This window comes from Arachis ipaensis, chromosome B6 (genome assembly GCF_059453495.1).
Source record: "Arachis ipaensis isolate K30076 ecotype BB chromosome B6, ASM5945349v1, whole genome shotgun sequence".
NCBI lineage: Eukaryota > Viridiplantae > Streptophyta > Magnoliopsida > Fabales > Fabaceae > Arachis > Arachis ipaensis.
Window position 1 is genome coordinate 108,426,620 of NC_142441.1, and position 9,396 is coordinate 108,436,015.

At 36.2% G+C, this 9,396-nt stretch overlaps 2 non-coding genes across 2 annotated transcripts; both read right to left on the bottom strand.

Annotated features, from left to right (window-relative positions):
• Nucleotides 1-1,785: 1,785 nt before the first annotated feature.
• Nucleotides 1,786-1,893, bottom strand: LOC148562249 (small nucleolar RNA R71). Its single transcript, XR_015886651.1, has one exon. It is a non-coding gene; the product is annotated as a small nucleolar RNA R71 (small nucleolar RNA).
• Nucleotides 1,894-6,936: 5,043 nt separating this feature from the next.
• On the bottom strand, nt 6,937-7,044 carry LOC148562250 (small nucleolar RNA R71). The gene has a single exon (XR_015886824.1). It is a non-coding gene; the product is annotated as a small nucleolar RNA R71 (small nucleolar RNA).
• Between the last annotated feature and the right edge of the window lie 2,352 nt (nt 7,045-9,396).

Here is a 9,396-nt window from a genome sequence, read left to right on the forward strand (position 1 = left end):
GCATTCATAGTGTTCTTCATGATCTTCAAGTTGTTCTTGGTAAGTCTTCTTGTTTAATCTTGATGTTTTCTTGTTTTGTGTCTTTTCTTGTTTTTCATATGCATTTTTGCATCCATAGAGTCTAAACATGAAAGATTTCTAAGTTTGGTGTCTTGCATGTTTTCTTTGCATATAAAAATTTTCAAAAATAAGTCTTGATGTTCATCTTGATCTTCAAAGTGTTCTTGGTGTTCATCTTGATATTCATAGTGTTCTTGCATGCATTCCTTGTTTTGATCCAAAAAGAAAAGAGAAAAACATGAAAAATGATGTTTTAATTTTTTTCTCTTTCATCATTAAAAATTCAAAAATAAAAAAAATATCTTTCCCTTTTTCTTCTCATCAAATTCGAAAATTTGAATTGACTTTTTTAAAATTTTTAAAATCGAGTTGTTTCTTATGAGTCAAATCAATTTTTCAATTTGAAAATCCTATCTTTTTCAGAATCTTTTTCAAAAATCAAATCTTTTTTATTTTTCTTATTTATTTTCAAAAATTTTAAAAATAATTTTCAAAAATCTTTTTCTTAATTTTATATCATAATTTTCGAAAATAACATTATCAATTAATGTTTTGGTTCAAAAATTTCAAGTTTGTTACTTACTTGTTAAGAAAGATTCAAACTTTTAGTTCTAGAATCATATCTTGTGATTTCTTGTGAATCAAGTCATTAATTGTGATTTTAAAAAATCAAATCTTTTTCAAAACTAATTTCAATCATATCTTTTCAAAAATATCTCTTTATCTTATCTTTTTCAAAATTTGATTTTAAAATATCCTTTCTAACTTCTTATCTTCTTATCTTTTCAAAATTGATTTTCAAATTTGTTTCAACTAACTAACTAACTTTTTGTTTGTTTCTTATCTTTTTCAAAACTACCTAACTAACTCCCTCTCTCTCTAATTTTCGAAAATATCTTCCCTCTTTTTCAAAATTTCTTTTTAATTAACTAATTATTTTAATTTTTGATTTTAATTTTCGAAAAATTACTAACCTTTTTCAAAACCATTTTCGAAAATCACTAACTCTTTTTAAAAAAATAATTTTCAAAAAATTCCTTTTCTCTCTCATCTCATATCTCTGCTCTCCTCACCCTTGTGTTTCTTTCTTTACATTACTCTTCTTTTCTTCTACTCACACAGGGACCTCTATACTTAGGTAAAAAGGATCCCTATTATTATTATTATTTTTCTGTCCCTCTTTTTCATATGAGCAGGAGCAAGGACAAGAACATTCTTGTTGAAGCAGATCCAGAACCTGAAAGGACTCTGAAGAGAAAACTAAGAGAAGCTAAATTACAACAATCCAGCAAGCACCTTTCAGAAATTTTCGAACAAGGAGAGGATATGGCAGCCGAAAATAATAATAATAATGCAAGGAGGATGCTTGGTGACTTTACTGCACCTAATTCCAATTTACATGGAAGAAGCATCTCCATTCCTGCCATTGGAGCAAACAATTTTGAGCTGAAACCTCAATTAGTTTCTCTGATGCAGCAGAACTGCAAGTTTCATGGACTTCCATCTGAAGATCCTTTTCAATTCTTAACTGAATTCTTGCAGATATGTGATACTGTTAAGACTAATGGAGTAGATCCTGAAGTCTACAGGCTCATGCTTTTCCCTTTTGCTGTAAGAGACAGAGCTAGAGTATGGTTGGACTCTCAACCTAAGGATAGCCTGAACTCTTGGGATAAGCTGGTCAAGGCTTTCTTAGCCAAGTTCTTTCCTCCTCAAAAGCTGAGTAAGCTTAGAGTGGATGTTCAGAACTTCAGACAGAAAGAAGGTGAATCCCTCTATGAAGCTTGGGAGAGATACAAAGAACTGACCAAAAAGTGTCCTTCTGACATGCTTTCAGAATGGACCATCCTGGAAATATTCTATGATGGTCTGTCTGAATTAGCTAAGATGTCATTGGATACTTCTGCAGGTGGATCCATTCACCTAAAGAAAACGCCTGCAGAAGCTCAAGAACTCATTGACATGGTTGCTAATAACCAGTTCATGTACACCTCTGAGAGGAATCCTGTGAGTAATAGGACGCCTCAGAAGAAGAGAGTTCTTGAAATTGATACTCTGAATGCCATATTGGCTCAGAATAAAATATTGACTCAGCAAGTCAATATGATTTCTCAGAGTCTGAATGGAATGCAAGCTGCATCCAACAGTACTCAAGAGGCATCTTCTGAAGAAGAAGCTTATGATCCTGAAAACCCTACAATAGCAGAGGTGAATTACATGGGTGAACCTTATGGAAACACCTATAACCCCTCATGGAGAAATCACCCAAATCTCTCATGGAAGGATCAAAAGCCTCAACAAGGCTTTAATAATGGTGGAAGAAACAGGTTTAGCAATAGCAAGCCTTTTCCATCATCCACTCAGCAACAGACAGAGAACTCTGAACAAAATACCTCTAATTTAGCAAACTTAGTCTCTGATCTATCTAAGGCCACTGTGAGTTTCATGAATGAAACAAGGTCCTCCATTAGAAATTTGGAAGCACAAGTGGGCCAGCTGAGTAAAAGGATCACTGAAATCCCTCCTAGTACTCTCCCAAGCAATACAGAGGAAAATCCAAAAGAAGAGTGCAAGGTCATTGAATTAATTACCATGGCCGAACAAGTAAGGGAGGTTGAGGACGTGAATCCCAGTGAGGAAGACCTCCTGGGACGTCCAGTGATCAATAAGGAGTTTCCCTCTGAGGAACCAAAGGAATCTGAGGCTCATTTAGAGACCATAGAGATTCCATTAAACCTCCTTATGCCATTCATGAGCTCTGATGAGTATTCCTCTTCTGAAGAGAATGAGGATTGATGAGCGGATAATTTATATGCTTTTTAGCATTGTTTTTAGTATGTTTTTAGTAGAATCTAGTTACTTTTAGGGATGTTTTCATCAGTTTTTATGTTAAATTCACATTTCTGGACTTTACTATGAGTTTGTGTGTTTTTCTGTGATTTCAGGTATTTTCTGGCTAAAATTGAGGGACTTGAGTAAAAATCAGATTCAGAGGTTGAAGAAGGACTGCTGATGCTGTTGGATTCTGACCTCTCTGCACTCAAAGTGGATTTTCTGGAGCTACAGAATCAAAATGGCACGCTTCCAATTGCATTGGAAAATAGACATCCAGGGCTTTCCAGCAATATATAATAGTCTATACTTTGGCTGAGTTTAGACGACGTAAAAGGGCGTTGAACGCCAGTTCTACGCTGTTGTCTGGAGTTAAACGCCAGAAACACGTCACAAACCAGAGTTGAACGCCAGAAATACGTTACAACCTGGCGTTCAACTCCAGAAAGAGCCTCTGTACGTGTAACATTCAAGCTCAGCCCAAGCACACACCAAGTGGGCCCCGGAAGTGGATTTATGCATCAATTACTTACTTCTGTAAACCCTAGTAGCTAGTTTCGTATAAATAGGACTTTTTACTATTGTATTAGACATCTTGGGATGCTTAGTTCTTAGATCATGGGGGCTGGCCATTCGGCCATGCCTGAACCTTTCACTTATGTATTTTCAAACGGTAGAGTTTCTGCACTCTATAGATTAAGGTGTGGAGCTCTGCTGTTCCTCAAAGATTAATGCAAAGTACTACTGTTTTTCTATTCAATTCAACTTATTCCACTTCTAAGATATTCATTCTAACTTCAACCTGAATGTGATGAACGTGCAATCATCATCATTCCCTATGAACGTGTGCCTGACAACCACTTCCGTTCTACCTTAGATTGAATGAGTATCTCTTGGATCTCTTAATCAGAATCTTCGTGGTATAAGCTAGATTGATGACGGCATTCATGAGAGTCCAAAAAGTCTAAACCTTGTCTGTGGTATTCCGAGTAGGACTCTGGGATTGAATGACTGTGACGAACTTCAAACTCGCGAGTGCTGGGCATAGTGACAGACACAAAAGGAGGGTGAATCCTATTCCAGTATGATCGAGAACCTCAGATGATTAGCCGTGCTGTGACAGAGCATTTGGAGCATTTTCACAAAAGGATGGGATGCAGCCATTGGCAAGGGTGATGCCTCCAGACGATTAGCCATGCAGTGACAGCGCATCGAACCATTTTCCAGAGAGGATCAAAAGTAGCCATTGACAATGGTGATGTCCTTACATAAAGCCAGCCATGGAAAGGAGTAGGATTGATTGATTGAAGACAGCAGGAAAGCAGAAGTTCAGAGGAACGAATACATCTCTATATGCTTATTTGAAATTCTCACCAATGATATACAGAAGTATTTCTATCTTTATTTTATTATTTATTTTTGAAAACTCGATAACTATTTTATATCCGCCTGACTGAGATTTACAAGGTGACCATAGCTTGCTTCATACCAACAATCTCCGTGGGATCGACCCTTACTCACGTAAGGTTTATTACTTGGATGACCCAATGCACTTGCTGGTTAGTTGTATCGAAGTTGTGAATGAAAAACAATTTATTAAGATGTGCGTACAGAGTTTTTGGCGCCGTTGCCTGAGATCACAATTTCGTGCACCATGTTTTTGGCGCCGTTGCCGGGGATTGTTCGAGTTTGGACAACTGACGGTTCATTTTGTTGCTTAGATTGGGTAATTTTCTTCTTATTTTGTTTTCAAAAAGTTTTCAAAAAAATTTTTCAAAAAAAAAAATCTTTCAAAAATTTCTCATCTGTTTTCGAAAATTATTCTAAATTTTTTAAGAATGAATTCTAGAGTTTCATGAAGCATGTTGGAGCCTGGCTGGCTGTAAAGCCATGTCTAATTCTTTTGGATAGGGGCTTCCAACCATCAGCATAGGGGCAAGTTAATTTGATAAGTAATGAGCAGTATATTCTGATGTTACATACTAAAGCTTGGCTGGCTATTAAGCCATGCCTAACCCTCAGATTGGAGCTTTAGAATAAGAATGCTAGATTCCTGGAATTCATATTAAAAATTTTGGAATCCTTATTTTTCTTTTTCAAATAATTTTCGAAAAATACAAAAAAAATTAGAAAATCATAAAAATCAAAAATATTTTTCATGTTTCTTGTTTGAGTCTTGAGTCAATTTTTAAGTTTGGTGTCAATTGCATATTCATCTTGCATAAATTTTTTCGAAAAAATCATGCATTCATGGTGTTCTTCATGATCTTCAAGTGTTCTTGGTAAGTCTTCTTGTTTGATCTTGATGTTTTCTTGTTTTGTGTCTTTTCTTGTTTTTCATATGCATTTTTGCATCCATAGAGTCTAAACATGAAAGATTTCTAAGTTTAGTGTCTTGCATATTTTCTTTGCATATAAAAATTTTCAAAAATAAGTCTTGATGTTCATCTTGATCTTCAAAGTGTTCTTGGTGTTCATCTTGACATTCATAGTGTTCTTGCATGCATTCCTTGTTTTGATCCAAAAAGAAAAGAGAAAAACATGAAAATGATGTTTTAATTTTTTCTCTCTCATCATTAAAAATTCAAAAATCAAAAAAATATCTTTCCCTTTTTCACTCATAAATTTCGAAAATTAGATTTGACTTTTTCAAAAATTTTTAAAATCTAGTTATTTTTTATGAGTCAAATCAAATTTTCAATTTAAAAATCTTATCTTTTTCAAAATCTTTTTCAAAAATAAAATCTTTTTCATTTTTCTTATTTATTTTCGAAAATTATAAAAATTTTTTTCAAAAATTTTTTTCTTAACTTTATCACATAATTTTCGAAAATATCATCATCAATTAATGTTTTGATTCAAAAATTTCAAGTTTGTTACTTACTTGTTAAGAAAGATTCAAACTTTGAGTTCTAGAATCATATCTTGTGATTTCTTATGAATCAAGTCATTAATTGTGATTTTAAAAAATCAAATCTTTTTCAAAACTAATTTCAATCATATCTTTTCAAAAATATCTTTTTATCTTATCCTTTTCAAAATCATATTTTTTTCAAAAATTTGATTTTAAAATATCCCTTCTAACTTCTTATCTTCTTATCTTTTCAAAATTGATTTTCAAAATTTGTTTCAACTAACTAACTAACTTTTTGTTTGTTTCTTATCTTTTTCAAAACTACCTAACTAACTCTCTCTCTCTAATTTTTGAAAATATCTCCCTCTTTTTCAAAAATTTCTTTTTAATTAACTAATTATTTTAATTTTTGATTTTAATTTTCGAAAATTACTAACCTTTTTCAAAAACTATTTTCAAAAATCACTAACTCTTTTTCAAAAATAATTTTCGAAAATTCTCCTTCTCTCTGCTCTCCTCAACCTTGTGTTTCTTTCTTTACATTACATTCTTTTCTTCTTCTCTTCTTCTACTCACACAGGGGAACCTCTATACCTGTGGTAAAAAGGATCCCTATTATTATTATTATTATTTTTCTGTTCCCTCTTTTTTATATGAGAAGGAGCAAGGACAAGAACATTCTTGTTGAAGCAGATCCAGAACCTGAAAGGACTCCGAAGAAGAAACTAAGAGAAGCTAAATTACAACAATCCAGCAAGCACCTTTCAGAAATTTTCGAACAAGAAGAGGAGATGGCAGCCGAAAATAATAATAATAATGCAAGGAGGATGCTTGGTGACTTTACTGCACCTAATTCCAATTTACATGGAAGAAGCATCTCCATTCCTGCCATTGGAGCAAACAATTTTGAGCTGAAACCTCAATTAGTTTCTCTGATGCAGCAGAACTGCAAGTTTCATGGACTTCCATATGAAGATCCTTTTCAATTCTTAACTGAATTCTTGCAGATATGTGATACTGTTAAGACTAATGGAGTAGATCCTGAAGTCTACAGGCTCATGCTTTTCCCTTTTGCTGTAAGAGACAGAGCTAGAGTATGGTTGGACTCTCAACCTAAGGATAGCCTGAACTCTTGGGATAAGCTGGTCAAGGCTTTCTTAGCCAAGTTCTTTCCTCCTCAAAATCTGAGTAAGCTTAGAGTGGATGTTCAGACCTTCAGACAGAAAGAAGGTGAATCCCTCTATGAAGCTTGGGAGAGATACAAAGAACTGACCAAAAAGTGTCCTTCTGACATGCTTTCAGAATGGACCATCCTGGACATATTCTATGATGGTCTGTATGAATTAGCTAAAATGTCATTGGACACCTCTGCAGGTGGATCCATTCACCTAAAGAAAATGCCTGCAGAAGCTCAAGAATTCATTGACATGGTTGCTAATAACCAGTTCATGTACACTTCTGAGAGGAATCCTGTGAGTAATGGGATGCCTATGAAGAAGAGAGTTCTTGAAATTGATACTCTGAATGCCATACTGGCTCAGAATAAAATATTGACTCAGCAAGTCAATATGATTTCTCAAGAGTCTGAATGGAATGCAAGCTGCATCCAACAGTACTCAAGAGGCATCTTCTGAAGAAGAAGCTTATGATCCTGAGAACCCTGCAATAGCAGAGGTAAATTATATGGGTGAACCTTATGGAAACACCTATAACCTCTCATGGAGAAATCACCCAAATTTCTCATGGAAGGATCAACAAAAGCCTCAACAAGGCTTTAATAATGGTGGAAGAAATAGGTTTAACAATAGTAAACCTTTTCCATCATCCACTCAGCCACAGACAGAGAACTCTGAACAAAATACCTCTAATTTAGCAAACTTAGTCTCTGATCTATCTAAGGCCACTGTGAGTTTCATGAATGAAACAAGGTCCTCCATTAGAAATTTGGAAGCACAAGTGGGCCAGCTGAGTAAAAGGATCACTGAAATCCCTCTTAGTACTCTTCCAAGCAATACAGAAGAAAATCCAAAAGGAAAGTGCAAGGACATTGAATTAATTACCATGGCCGAACCAGTAAGGGAGGTTGAGGACATGAATCCCAGTGAGGAAGACCTCCTGGGACGTCCAGTGATCAATAAGGAGTTTCCCTCTGAGGAACCAAAGGAATCTGAGGCTCATTTAGAGACCATAGAGATTCCATTAAACCTCCTTATGCCATTCATGAGCTCTGATGAGTATTCCTCTTCTGAAGAGAATGAGGATGTTACTGAAGAGCAAGTTACCAAGTACCTTGGTGCAATCATGAAGCTGAATGCCAAATTATTTGGTATTGAGACTTGGGAAGATGAACCTCCCTTGTTCACTAATAAACTAAGTGATCTGGATCAACTGACATTGCCTCAGAAGAAACAGGATCCTGGAAAGTTCTTAATACCTTGTACCATAGGCACCATGACCTTTGAAAAGGCTCTATGTCACCTTGGGTCAGGGATAAACCTCATGCCCCTCTCTGTAATAGAGAAACTGGGAATCTATGGGGTGCAAGCTGCTAAAATCTCATTAGAGATGGCAGACAATTCAAGAAAACAGGCTTATAGACAAGTAGAGGACGTGTTAGTAAAGGTTGAAGGCCTTTACATCCCTGCTGATTTCATAGTCCTGGATACTAGGAAGAATGATGATGAATCCATCATCCTTGGAAGACCCTTCCTAGCCACAACAAGAGCTGTGATTGATATTGACAGAGGTGAACTAGTCCTTCAATTGGATGAGGACTCCCTTGTGTTTAAAACTCGAGGTCATCCTTCTGTAAACATGGAGAGGAAGCATAAAAAGCTTCTCTCACTGCAGAGTCAACCAGAGCCCCCATAGTCAAACTCTAAGTTTGGTGTTGGGAGACCACAACCAAACTCTAAGTTTGGTGTTGAACTCCCATGTCCAAACTCTAAGTTTGGTGTTGGGGAGTCTCAACAATGCTCTGAACATCTGTGAGGCTCCATGAAAGCCCACTGTCAAGCTATTGACATTAAAGAAGCGCTTGTTGGGAGGCATCCCAATTTTTATTTAACTATATTTTTATTAGTTATATGTCTTTATAGGTACATGATCATGTGGAGTCACAAAATAAATAAATAAAATTGAGAACGGAAACAAAAACAGCAGAAGAAAAATCACACCCTGGAGGAAGATCTCACTGGCATTTAAACGCCAGTAAGAAGCATCTGGCTGGCGTTCAACGCCAGAACAGAGCATGGTTCTGGCACTGAACGCCCAAAATGGGCAGCATCTGGGCGTTTGAACGCCAGAATTGCACCCTGGAGAAGAGCTGGCGCTGAACGCCCAGAACAGGCATAGTTCTGGCGTTCAACGCCAGAAATGGGCAACAAATGGGTGTTCAACGCCCAGAACAAGCATCAATCTGGCGCTGAACGCCCAGAGTTGTGTGCAAGGGCATTTTGCATGCCTAAGTTGGTGCAAGGTTGTAAATCCTTGAACACCTCAGGATCTGTGGACCCCACAGGATCACCTCAGGATCTGTGGACCCCACAGGATCCCCACCTACCTCCACTCACTTCTTCTCACCCCTCTTTCACACAATCCCATAAACACTCTTCCCCAAAACTCTTCACCAATCACCTCAATCTCCCTTC